General features: G+C 44.6%; 1 protein-coding gene across 6 annotated transcripts in view; it reads right to left on the bottom strand.

The window, feature by feature from the left end:
• CELSR1 (cadherin EGF LAG seven-pass G-type receptor 1) overlaps positions 1 to 13,817 on the bottom strand; it is a 163,489-nt gene that overhangs the window by 53,441 nt on the left and 96,231 nt on the right. The gene's annotated exons all lie outside the window — the stretch shown is intronic.

Genomic DNA, 13,817 nt, shown 5'->3' with positions numbered 1-13,817 from the left:
AAAAAATATATTTATTTTAGAAAGTTGGTCTTTTAGCAAAATGTTTTGCATGGCATAGCTTAATATTCAAAGCTTGGCTTGTTTGTCTTTTTAATAAGTGCAAATGTGTAAGAAGAAAAGCCATCCTGAAGTCAGTGCCAGCCTTTCAGTGATTCCAAGAGTTTGCTTACCAGACAGCAAGTTACCCTTCTGTTTTTGTTAATTAGTAGCTAATGATTTATTGGCTGTTTGGTGTGGTTAAAGGTTAAAAAGAATCTGTTTCCTACTAATTTTTTTTAATACTCTCCTCCTCATTGTTAACGTGCTGGTTCAGACGCCACCACCCCCAAAAGTGCTGGGTGGAAAATGCCTTATCCTCGTACCTTTTGGGGCTTTTTAACGCTCCCAGCTCCAGTCACAATGGGGAGAAGTGGAGCAGCTGGCCCGGGTGCTGCCGGAGCCGCTGCTGGAGGCGCTGCCGGCGCCCCGCGCTCATTAGGCCGCCCGCCAGGCCCCGCCGCTTCGTTAAGCCGGGGCCTCCGCGCCGCGCTGCGCCGCCGGAGCCCCGCCATTCCCAGGGCCCGCCATTCCCAGGCCCCGCTGTGCTGCTCCGGCGGGCAGAAAGCTCATTAAGGGCCCGGGGCAGCGCCGCTCATTCCCGGGACGTGCTGCCGGAGCCCAGCCCCCACCGCCGGCAAGGAAAATAAATAAATAAACAGGAAAAATAAACAGGGACAGCACACTGCTTACAGTACTGCGGGGAGAGACTAGGAAATGCCAGGAGTTTAGCATGGACTTGCAGACCACTCTGATCAATGAGCAAACTCCAAATTAGGTCAGATTACAGAAACCACTAAGGTTAATCTTTGTTTTCTAGAGTCTCCCCTTACAGATTTCCAGAGCACCTTTAAAATAGGCAGTGCGAAGAACAGATCCTGATTAGTCACCAGGGAAAGGCAGGACAAGTCATTTCACATAACCCCCTTACTCCTTTGATGTATGTATCCCCTTTATTCACTGAATATTTTAATGGCATTTCTTTATACAAATTTGGCTCAAGTCTGTGCAGAAACACGAGAGCCTGTGACAGTGAAAAAGAAAACCAAAGAGCTTCCCATCAGTGAGTTAAAAAAAAAAAAAAATGCAAATCCTGAAAAGCCACCAGACCAGTTCCTTTTCCTAGAGAAACGCCCTGCAACACCAATCATCAGGATCTGGGCTGGCCCACAAAGTCAAGCGAGTTTTACTGGCCTGATTTGTTATCTCCTTTACGGCTGCATCCAGAGGCTAAACTTTGATATTCAAAGCAGGAGGTTTAAGCACAGCTATGAGACCTGGCACTAGGGAATGGCACTGCCAGAATTGCTGCTGCTCTTCCAGTGCTGGGGCAGAGATGAAGAGCAGCCCCTCCTGTCAAAACATGTGGCAATGGCACAACAGGGCTGTGAAATGCCATGGTTACACAGGCATTGGCATCCAGATACTCTCCTTGCCTCTACAGCATGACCAGGATCTTCACAAATATCATCCAGCTACTGCAAAGGGTATATTCTTAGTTTTGACTAATTTTGGCAAGGGCTGCTGTAATGCTGACGGGAAGATGAGTTTTCCCTGTCTGCAAATGGAAATTTTATCCTCAAATGTGTATTCCCAGATGCTTCTCAGCTCTTTGATGCTGATTCAGTGACACGGCAAGACAGACCTGTTTTGGCTGTGAAGAGACCATTCTCTCTCTCCTCAAGACATTCAGTTTTCCATGTGGGAGACAGCACTCACCACAGAGCTCTGCTGCTTGTCCTTCCTCTGCAGTCCTCTCCTTGCTCTGATCTGCCCCTGTGGCTGATGTCCTTCCTCCCTGACCTCTCCTGCCCTCTGAGCCCTCTTCCTGCCTATTTTGCTGTCTCCCTCTCTTTTAATCAACGAGGATGTTCTCCAGCACCCTTGGAGAACTGGGAAAGAAGAACACATGCTTTGATGCTCGAAGTGCCCCCTTGTTCTCCTTCCCCTGCTGTCCTCTCTCAGTTCAGCAAATCCTTCTCTCTTTGCCATCTGTCTTTATCGACCTGCCAAAGAACCATTCTCAAATATTTTTTGCTTTATATAAACCTTGTAAGTTCTATGACATACTTTTGCATCCAGGATGTCAATTGTCAATGTCTCAGAGTCCAAGAAACACTGGTGACATTATGTACAGCAACTAACTCCTTCCTGGACAAATCCCTGGTGACACCTTGCCAAGCAAACTGCTGCTTGGTGTGGGTAACATCTTACTGCTTAACTGCTTGGTGAGTCACATTTCAGCTTATAAAATCCAGGAATCCCACACTTTTCTATGGGCTCCCTCCCTGCCCCCACGGCAGGATCTTTGAGAGGGTCTCCTGGCACACAGAGATTTCTGCAAGGCCAGGTACCTGTAAAGTGCTGCTTCCTCTCACTACACAGACAGATACAAAATACTGCAAATCAGTGAGCTACTGTAATTTACTACATGATTTAATGGAGATAACAGTGCACTTCAAAGAACTCGCACCAAATTCCTGAGGTGCCATTCCAATGACTCTGCTGGCTTTCAGCGAGGCCTTGCCAGGCTGGGCTCACAGCACAACCTTCAAGTACTGTCCTCAGGGCCTTAGGGTGAGCCAAGGACCATTCACATTCTGCCAGACCTCATGGAGGTCCCTTACATCTCCTTAGCCTTCAGGAGGAGCAGAAAATCTCCATTTTGGGAGGTGCCACTAAATGTCTTTGGATTTTTGCAGTGCAGAGGTGTCAGATGGCTTGAGCAAACTGGGCTGGAAGAGCATCCCTGGGTGCCAGGTGCCCAGGATGACCTGAGAGCCCCACACCAGGAGGAAAAGCCACACAGCTGACACCCACTTCAGGTGTGGGGTACACACCCCAGATGGGCACACAAATTAAACCATGAAAACCTGGGTGATGTGAGAAGAGCAAGAACTGAACAGCCTTGCCAAGGATGAGGCTTCCAAAAGAGGAGGGACTCGGGCTGGTTTTGCCAAGACACGGTCCCTTACTGTGCAGATGTTTTCTGAAAAGTTATGGTTTGTGTTTGCACATAAAATCACCACCACAACAACCAATGTTTTCAGGTGGTGGTTGCAAACTCTGTGAGAGCAACAGCTCCAAAAGCAGGCAGGGGAGAGAACAAGCCAGGCACTGGGTACACGCTTTCCCTCCCTTCCCCAGTCACAGAGAGATTTCTCAAAGCTGTCACTGGGAGCTGAGCTACTCGGTGCTGGGGAGCAGGTCACACTTTACATCTCAATGACCTCCAAATGACTTTCACTACTTTACACTTTAATTTCCCGAGACACAGATTTAGAGGTGAGTTATTTGTTATTTTGTGTCAAGACAATGGAATGTCACTCCACAGCCAAATCCTGATTTCCTTTCCCAGATATCAATCACTTCACACTTACCCTCTACCAGAAAAAAAAAAAGGCAAACAAAACACCAACAGAAACAATTACTAATTGAAATCCACATGAATAAATATCGGTGGAATTGCAGGGAGGGGCTTTTAAAGTCCAGGCTCACACATCTTTGTTCAGCAAGGGTAGATCAGCTGCCCACCCCCCACCCCTTTACACCCACTAACACCTGCAAGGGCTCCACAACCAGCCAGAGCAAGAAAAAGTAAATATTAGCCAGGCAGCCTTCCAGTGCTTTTCAGGAGATGTTAGGAATGTAAATGGTTGCCATAGGCCAGACCAAAGTCCCACTGAGGGAGTGGTAGATGCTATGGAAGTGTGTAAGAACAGGGCAGCAACATTTCTGTTCTCTCTAAGCTTTTCACCTGCAATACTGCAGGCTGGAACTCAAGACAGGTTTCCACAGGATTCTGTTGTATTTTTTGAATCAATGAGACTCCTCTTCTCATCTAATCAGTCTTCTGCTTTATACAACCACAGAACATTCTGCTCAATAACATCACTTGCACCCAAGTGAAAATGTTCCTTTAGAAAGGGAAATACTGATTTGATTTAAAGATGTGAAGGGATAGCAAGAACATCAGAACTGTGGGCAGGTACATTAATTCTAATTAGAATCTGTCAAGGTTCTGTTTCTATATAGCAAATCTATGGTCTTACCTAGGGGAGGACTTTCATTGATGATCCTCTGGATTTGGGTGGAAAAGGATGAATTTGACCTCAGCAATCATGTAAGTGTTTAAATCATGAACCAGAAAGCCAGGAAATGACTCATAAACAGAACTATTTTTTCTGAATTACCTTTTCTCATGGCAAAAAAAAAAAAAAAAGAGTTCTGAGTATGTGGGAAATGACATCTTCTGCATTCAGACGTGAAGAGCATATTTTATGTGTTTGACCAGAATAACATTCTGAACTTTAAAAGTAAAATGCAGAATTCATTCAGTAATGAAAAATCTAACTTCAATCTTTCCTCTAGCTGCTAGTAATTTTAATTGCTAGGGATTTTTTAAATGGCCATGCCCAATAGCACCAAAAATATAGTACAGATAAGTGAAACAAATGCAGAGCTACAAATTCCTCATACTCTCATATTGTACATGAGCCTCCAGCACTACCTACCACATCTTTCACCAATATACAAGCCAAACCACCAAAAAAGCACAATAATCTGCTCATACAGTAATTTCTGTTCTTGTAAGAAAGTTGTGAAAAAACTGTCATAACCTACTTCTGGCTAACCACCTTGGTATTCCAGTCAAATTTCCTTACCCTCTTGAGCTGAGAAGTAAATTAAACATGAATGTATCTCAGGATGCTGCTTAAAAATTTTTGTTGTGGATAGAAAAGAAAGTGACTTTTACACCTGAAATGCTTTTTTTCTTGTAAAGCTGAAGAAACCCTGGTAACTTTTGCTGTGAAGAACAGGCATCCCAATTACGTGGGTAAGTACAGCTAAGTCCTCAAAAACCTGAGCTAATGAGTTGACTGTGGTTATGTTCCCTGTGGTTTTGGTGTCCTGCAAGCTTCCCTGTGCATAAGCCATGGCAGAACTTTTGATCCCACGAAAATGCTGTAGAAGAAAAGGCATCCAGCACAAATTGGTGATCTGGGGAGGAGCACCATCCGTGCTCTGCTGGAAGTTAGCACCATCCACCACCTCCTCCTTGCTGTAACACCACTGACCCCTAGACCCTGCTGTACCTTCTGCTATTAAACAATTCACAATGAGATAGGTGATATGGAAATGATAACATTGGAAGAAATATAGTTAAATCTTAGGTAAGAATATGTGGTTTCTTTTAAGAGGAAGCACTACACTGTAACATGCTTTCTGCCTTGCACACTTAAGAGAGCCTTTAAAAGATATATTGCCATTTCTTAGAAATGTTATGAATTTAGGTTTTGAAATGCCACAAAATTCTATTCCTTTCTGGAAAAATATGCCCAGAGAAGTAGGTTGCTCTTAATTGAATAACATTTTCAGTATTTCCAGTACCTCCCCACCTTATGGTTTGCTTGACATGGCAATTACTGTTCTGCATTTTTCTTTATCAGACAATGCCAAGCAATGCTGGAGCAGGTCTGTGTCAATCACAAATGCTATAAACACAGCAAGTCAATCTGTGCCAGCAAAATCCAAACTCTGGCAGTGCTCACGTCTGATCAACAGTGGCATTACCATAATCTTCAACAACTGCATTGTTTATTTAGAAAATCTCCCTCAATCCCTTAACAAATTAGTCTGGAAGTCACCACGAGGATTAACTTCAAAAATTCTCCCTCAGATCACAGTTACATCTGCTCAGATGTCACCAGTGACAGACATTTGCATAAGTCATACCCAGTCATTACTGCTAATTGTTTTTCCAGTTATTTGACTTCTGTTGGGGTCTGTCTTTTCCAACCAAGTTACAAAACTCAGCACTCAGCTGGGCAATCCTGCTCTGGTGCAAGAGGTGCTCCCCAGCACAAGGGGTAATACCAAATACCGATCTAAGAATTTAATTGCCAACCACTTTTCCTGACCATTCAGATTAAGAAGCAAACGATACCGGGTGGTGTCCTGCATACTGTGAGGGCAGTGTCTTTCACCCAGGGTCCAATGACTAAAGTTATGCCTAGCTGGTGGCAGCTATGTGGCTTTTTTCCAAGGAGCTGGCAATCCCTATTCAGCTGCAGGCATGTGCCTGCCTCATAAATCACCCGCAGCGCTGGCAGCCTCCTTGGCAGGCTCAGCAGGGAGACCAAGAGCTGAGCAAACAAGGTGTTTGTGCTGGAATGCTCACAGGACGTGGGAGTGGGGTGGCACAGGGAAGCCTGTGCTGAGCTACTGCGTGATGCTGCCTGGGACAACAGAGTCCTGAGAACCCAGAACTTCTAACAAGGACTGGTTCCCTTTACAGGAAAGAAAGCAGTAACCAGTGCCATCCTTGTCTTTTGGCACAACTGTCACAGTCTCAGTTTCACTACAATGTTGTAGTGAAAGGCATTCTGCCTTTTTTTTTTTTCCCAAGGCAAAGCAGCAAAATCAATTCAGTCAGTCCTGGATATGGAATATATTTCCATAACAGACACATTTGCCATCATCAGAGAAGTTCTGTGTTTTCAGAAGGAAACAAGATAACCTATCTGTCAGCTCCAAAGGCACCACGTGTGCCAGAGGCAGCAGGATCTGTGTATGTCTCTGCAGCAGACTGTCAGAGGTTGCTGCACTCATCCCACCCTATTCAAAACAAAGTGCTACATTAACCTCTCCAACACAGACCTGCACCACTCCCATTGCCTGCCACTGCCCCTGCCACTAGTGCTTATACCCTTGGATTAAAAGGCACATCCTGCCTGTCCAAGGCAGGGGATTGCAAGTGGCTACCAAGCTTCAGCTGCCCACAGCTACAACACACAGCCCTGCAGATCTTGATTTTTGGGGTATGACTGTGTCACCCCCCACTCTTGGTGACAGATGGCTGCATGAAACTTGGCCTCAGCTGGCTCCTGGGTAGGAGAACAGGAGTGGACCCAAGTTTTTAAATTAAAAGCTTTGCATACACATCCTCAAGTTGTTCAGCAGTGTTCTGCCTCTGGCCACTGTTAGGCAGTTGTGTGACACAAGCTCCCAGAATCAAAACAGGCCCTAGTAAAACAAAGGCAGTGATGAATGTCAGAGATTTGCTGTAAAGATAATCCTGAAGATAATTCTGCCAACAAGTGGCAGACATAACACGTGCAAGAGTATAAGAAATGCAGGGGATGTACAGGACTGTACTTGGCAACTGGTTGATTTTTCTGCTTAATTTAGAAAATACGGGGATGCATCCTCAGCTCCCCAGAAATGCAAAAACTCAGCAAACCCCAAAACCAATAACCTTCCCTTTACATATCCAAGCTTGCCAGGTAAACATCGAATTTTTTATCTCAAGATCTTTGCTCCTTATAGAGGATTTATAGAAAGTCTTTATCTGCTAAGTCTTTAGCTGCTCACACAGCTGCTCACTCTCTTTCCCCACAAAAGGGTCGGGGAGAGACTCAGAAAGATAAAAGTGAGAAAATTTGTGGGTTGAGATAAAGACAGTTTAATAGGTAAAGCAAAGGCTGTGCATACATGCAAAGCCAAACAAGGAATTCATTCACCACTTCCCTTGGGCAAGAAAGTGTTCAGCCATCCTCAGGAAAGCAGGGCGCTGTCACACAGAACGGTGACTTGGGAAGACAAATGTCATTACTGGGAACATCCCCCCATTCCTTCTTCCCTTCAGTCATATGGCATGGGGTACCCCTCTGGTCAGCTGTCCTGGCTGTCCCCTCCCCACTCCTTGTGCACCAACAGCCTCCTCACTGGTGGGGCAGTCTGAGGAGTAGAAAAGTCCCTGTACGGGACTATGTAAGCCCTGCTCAGCAGCAACTCAAATGTCTCTGCATTACCAACACTGCTTCCAGCATAAATACAAAACACAGCCCATGTTAGCTACTGTGAAGAGTTAACTTTACCCCAGCCAAACCCAGTACACTTGGGCATGACAAAAATTGCACGTGGAGATGAAGAGTGTACATGGAGTGAAGGTGGGTGGTTCAGAACAGACCAGCAGATGCTTTTTGTTTTAACATTAGGAGCATTAACAGATACTATCTTCGGGTATGCTCTTAATTTATGACTCTTTGGACACCTATATTCACAGAACTTCTTTATGACATTTCTCTTTCTGACCATCACATTGTCTGACTAGCTACAGGAACAGCATCATATGAAACCGTGACCTGGCCTGGGATTGCTTTTGTTCTTCCTGACTTTTTCTCCATGACCCTGCCCTTCCTTCCACTTTGCTCTAAATCCCTAGCAAGGGCAGATAGGATCTGTTTCTCTGTTGTGAACAGCTTCATTCCAAGTCTACCTGAGCTGGCAGCAGTCCCACATCCACACCATCCTCAAGACCCTTAGCTGCCCACAGCTTCATCTGGATCACAGCAAGGCACACAGGCTCTGTCCAGCAGTGTTGGAGAGCCACCACTCAGATGGCATGAACAGATGGGCTCACTGAGATGTCCCAGATATGGAGGTGGTGGGTTTTGCCCAGAGGCTACCCCTGGCATCAACAGCCAGTCTGTGGGCACTGCTAGTGATCCACAGTATGGAGGATTTGTGGATGCAGACTTCAAAAAACAAGCTCTGCTGGTGCTACAGCACAGGTGTACAGGCATGGTAAAATAACCCTTCGGGATCAGCTTTGGCCGAGGAACCCCCAGGTGAGGGAGGGAGCTGCCTTCCCACCCACTGGCTCATCTGCTGAGCAAGCACAAGGGGAGAGCTACAGTACCCACCCCAGGTATGGAAAATAAAACACAGTGTGGGGCTTGGCACTGAAACACACGGTGTTCTGGCACCTGTAAATAGCTCTCAACCAGTGGATGAGGGATAAAACCTCTGCGAGATGGGAAGGTCCTGGCAAATTCTAGTGCATGAGGGGGCCGAGAGCTAAATCTCTACATTATTAACTCAGTCTTCAGTGATATTCAAGCTGCAGCTTGCCCCAGATGAAGGCCAGTTAACTGAAGAGTTAACTCTTGCCCCAGATGAAGGCCAGTTAACTCATCACTTACCACAGGCAGGAAATTTTTGAATTTATATGTGAGTCTAACTGAGAGCAATGCATCTCCTGTTCTTTGAATTCACAACACGCCAAAGATCAAGCCTAAGCAGCCCTCACTTCTTTCAAGTTTATCTCTAACTGAAGAATCTGTCTCTTTTCTCTGGCAGTTGTCTTCAGGCTAAGTGCAGGTCTGGGTTCTGCCGGGTGGGAAGCAGAGGGATGAGAATCAGCAGGGCCCTACTAACTGTAATCACTCTGAAAGGGTGGGCTACTCCCAAGACAGCCAAGTATCTGAAACAAAAACCATGGCATGTCTCAGTGGAAGACATTCAAGGAGGGAGAGAAAGAACAGCAGCTTACTAATGATTCTCAGATATGAGAAGAAACCTCATCCCAGTTATGGAAAGAGAGTAACATTTGTCCTGAATAGCTCATCCTAGGAGACTGTAGGCTCAAGAGACTGGTACAGTGAAGACACTCTTCTAGGCACCCATCATTTTACACTTCCTGACCGTGCAAGTGGATTCCACCACAGACACTGCCTAGCAGCACACAGAAGCTGTTACTTTTGTGATTCATTCAGTGAGTCATTCAGGGCTTTGTTCATCCTATCCCCCAGTATTACTGCATTGCACATCAGACACTCACTGATAGCTTGTTTCTATATGCTTTTCTCAGGTTTTCTGTCATTGAGGTAAAATTATCCTGTGCTCCCTTAAAGAGATGCAGAAGGACCTTCTGCCTACAGAACAGTAACATCCTTAAGCAACTTGGATGCCATATATATGTAAGTAACATATAATATACAGAGCATATAAATACAAATATACAGGTACATGCCCTCTATAATTAAAGGAACATGTCCATACTCAAAATATTTTTATGTTGTGCCAAATGATGAATTCTACCCTGAGGCAATGCGTCAGGTAAAACATTAACATAAGTTTGATGGTATATCTCAAATTCTGAACAAAATTGTGTTTCTATCAGAAGTTTGTAAGAGTGGCTTGAACTCTGTGCTTAATTAAAACCACCGCTCACTAGTGGGTTCAGTAAAATCTGCTGTTCCAAGTACTACCTACAACCATACATGATCCTCTATGTGCAATGAATGCCAGACAGTTCATGTGAAGTCATTGCCATTGAGCATCATTGCCATCAAACATGGGTTTGCTCCTGTTCCAAACAAGTATCAGCATGGCTAAACCTGGTTACTGTCACTCATACTGTCAGGCTCAGCAGAGCCAAAGGCTGAGGACCAAACTCCAGTCAAATCAGAGGCTGACTATATTCTCATCACCTGAAAATGAAGTATAGTACCAAGGCAAATAGGGCAGCTGAGATTGCTGCTGCCCCTTACACCAGCTAGCCTGTGGACAAGCAGCAGGCTGTTTCTATTATTTTTTATCAGTTTTATTTATCAGGCTGAAATCTTCCCCCTCCTTCCATCTTTCCTTCCAGAATAATTTTTAAAATTCTATTTCTTCTAATTTTCTTATCAATATATATACCTCTTGAGAAAGCAGGTCACTCATGGGTTACCTTTAATTCAATACCTCCCATTGATTTTAATGACTGCAAGATCAGGACCTCACTAAATAATGTGTTTGAGCTATGAGAGTCAGAGAGTGGCCTTCCTCTCTGTCTTCCCCCATTGTCAGCAAACATCTATAATGGCAAGTAACAGGTAAACTGATACTTTGCTACTGGGAAACTGAAAAACATCTAATATATAACTGAAACTAAATTAGGTAATGGTTATAAAACACTCCTAGTTCACTTCTGCTGTCTTATAACTTCTAATTCCTCCCCTTGGTGTCTTCCCTTCCAGAAATTCAATACAGAGCCAGCACTTAGTACAAGTTCCATGTGCTTCCCTCAGGCACTTCTACTGAAACCAAGTGTGTCAGCTGGTTTCCTTCAATGTAGAGAACATCCATTTCCATCACTACACAGTAAATGAAATGTCATTGCCTCCTTTCTTCTGTTACAATCTGGTTCCTTACTGCAATGTTTTACAGTGCTGACATATAGCGGGATTGGTAAGAAAGCATCAAATACTTGAAATGACAGAGAACAGGTTTGATGCCTTTCTGCAAACGCAGTGGAGCAAAGCCAGCTCTGGACTTCTCTTTTCCTGATGAGGCTCCAGTGTTTGGCCCCAAGTGGCAGGGTATCTTCATGATAGCAGTTCATTCTAAACCATCATTTTTCAACAACACTAAAGCTAAATATTACCAAGCACATCACTTTTGAGCTAAGTACAGAAAATACTTTACAGGAGTCACTTCTACACTTGCTTCTTCTTTCATTATGTTTATTAGCAAACTGACTTTTTTTGTCACACTTAGCAGGGTGACTTTGCATATCACCAGGAACTGTCTCTTAAGAAAATAGCTGCTACTGAAGTTTTTTTTAATGCAAGAAAGACAAATCAATAAATTGGATCTCTATGGATATCTGCAATGATGAGTATCCATTTCCCATGGACAACATTGACAAGAGATGTCTAAAAAGGAGCAAAGACCAGAATTTGGCCAGGCAAACAGCAGAATGGAAAAAGGGGTGAGGAACATCAAAGGGATGCTGGTGGAGGTAGCCCCTGTGGCCAGGAAAAGACAGAGGCAGATGGGAGGAAGGAGAGTCCAGAAGGGCCTGAGAACAAAACATGAGCCAGAGACCGGGAGGAGGGAGACAGCTCAGGGGATCTCTGCGTGCTCAGAAAGTTTGCACAGTGTCAGAGCAGAACAAAGGGGCTGTGTAGCCTTAGGATAGTGAACTGACACTGCAGTAGGATTTTGGAAAGAGTGGAAGGATGCAGTACCTGCAAACTAATATGTGTGCATAATTTAAGGAATCTCTTGAGTTTTGGTACTCTGTTATTCAAACATCTCAACTGTGTCAAGTTTAGACACAGCATCCCATTTATCTTGGCACAACTCAAATCCCTAAATCATCCCTGTCTTTCCTCCTCACAGGAACTTTACTTCCAGCTTTGTTAAAACATCAAGTAGCCAAGAAACTTCTGTACAAACAAATACCAGCTGAGGTGAAGGCTTAACCCTGGGGCAGGGTGCAGGGGCAGCCCAGCGGGCAGGGCTGCAGAGCTGCCTCCAGCTGTCACTGCCTTGCAGCACCCACTCCCTCTCACTGCTGCAGAGCTGGTGCAACATGTGCAACTCTCAGATGTGCTGGGAAGTCCTGAGAGCACGCTGAATAAGTACTGGTGAACATATCCTAATTGTGCCATTTACTCAGTATTGTGAGCTCCCCCCTCCAGCCCAAATTTTACTATCCTGCAATAAATGCTGCTCAGGGGAAGGTGATGACCTCAGTCTCTCACACAGACAGCAAAGGGCACAGTGCTGCTCTCCACACAGTGACCCTGCTTTTCATCACTTTCATGTCACACAAGTGGCAAAGGCAGTGAAGTCAGCAGTGTCTCCCGGTGTTTCCCTCTGCTCTCCCTCTCTGCCCTGAATTTTGTCCTGTTCAGTGGAGACTGCCTCATTTCACTTCAAAAAACTGGGGCAGAAGAAGAAAATGATGACAGGGCACACGTTTTAACAATGAGAGAACACCATCTGCTAACATGGCTCACCTACCAGTCTGCTTGAACCGCAGCAAGCCCTGAAAATGAGTCGGGGGTTTATTTTTAACATCTGTGTCAGATCTCCTTGCCTTTTAAAGAGTGTTCCTCTGCTGCTCGGGCCCCTTATCTGCTCACTGGCACTTCAGTGAGCTGGTCCAGCAGCTCTCCCTGCAGCTGTGCCCAGGAGCCTGACAGCTGGAGTGTCCCTGCCCTGCCTCAGCAAGTGCTGTTCACTCTGCCAGAGTAGTCCTCTAAGAAATATGCACACATGGAAACAGAGGAAGAGCTTCACAGTGTCCACAGATGTGTGCATGGCAACACACCAAGTTTCACTTCTATTTCTCTGGGTTCCAGATAGCTGAGAGTATATTATGTATATTAAGCACAAAACTTAATAAGATTTTTAAAAAAAAAAAAATATATAAAATACTAATAGAAAGCTTTTCATTACCTCAATAAAATATCCTTAGGCTAGGAGATCCTATCTAGGAGTCAAAATAAAATTTTAATCCTCCCATTCAAACTGCCACACAAACTGTGATGAAAGGATGCAGCTCTGGGAAATAAAGAACTTGCTGATCATATTAATCCTTCATCTTCCATTCAGCTTCCTACACCAGTATCCTGTTTCCTTTTTAACAGCCAACAATGCTTCTCTATTTCCTTACGTGATCCCCCAGAAGCTATCATGTCAGCTAAAAGCAACGCTTCTTAGTCACTAAATGAACTGTTTAATGTTTGTTATGGTTTATAGAAGATCTCTGACATCCACCTGTAAATAGTGACACTGTACATTCTAAAAGGCTGCTTTCTGGCCATCATGAAATGGCTGCTCTGCACAGAGAGCCTGCAATCCTTTAAGTTCAGTCAGGCTGACCTGGTGACCAAGTGGCAGTGACCAAGGGGACAGCTGAGGGACAGGACAGGGAGGTCTCTGAGAGCCATGGACTGCAGGCAGTGACAATTTCTGCATTTCTCTTGTGTATCTTTTTATACAGCAGACAAAAAATTACTTAGTAAGACAGTGCTTTATTACTGAAAGGTGTGAACCATTTAATAATCATTTTTTCCAAACCAGGGAAGCTAGTGCTAATTAAACTTGTCATTTGACAAGAAAAGAAAGCTATAGTAAAGAATTTTCTTTGTTTAAGAAAATTCTGCACTAATGGTTGGTAGTTATTACACTGAAGGCTCCTGCACAGCACAATTTTT

Source organism: Prinia subflava, chromosome 4 (genome assembly GCF_021018805.1).
Source record: "Prinia subflava isolate CZ2003 ecotype Zambia chromosome 4, Cam_Psub_1.2, whole genome shotgun sequence".
In the NCBI taxonomy this organism is placed as follows: Eukaryota; Metazoa; Chordata; class Aves; order Passeriformes; family Cisticolidae; genus Prinia; species Prinia subflava.
The sequence above is the reverse complement of the archived record's forward strand: the minus strand, read 5'-3'. Positions and strand labels throughout refer to the sequence as shown.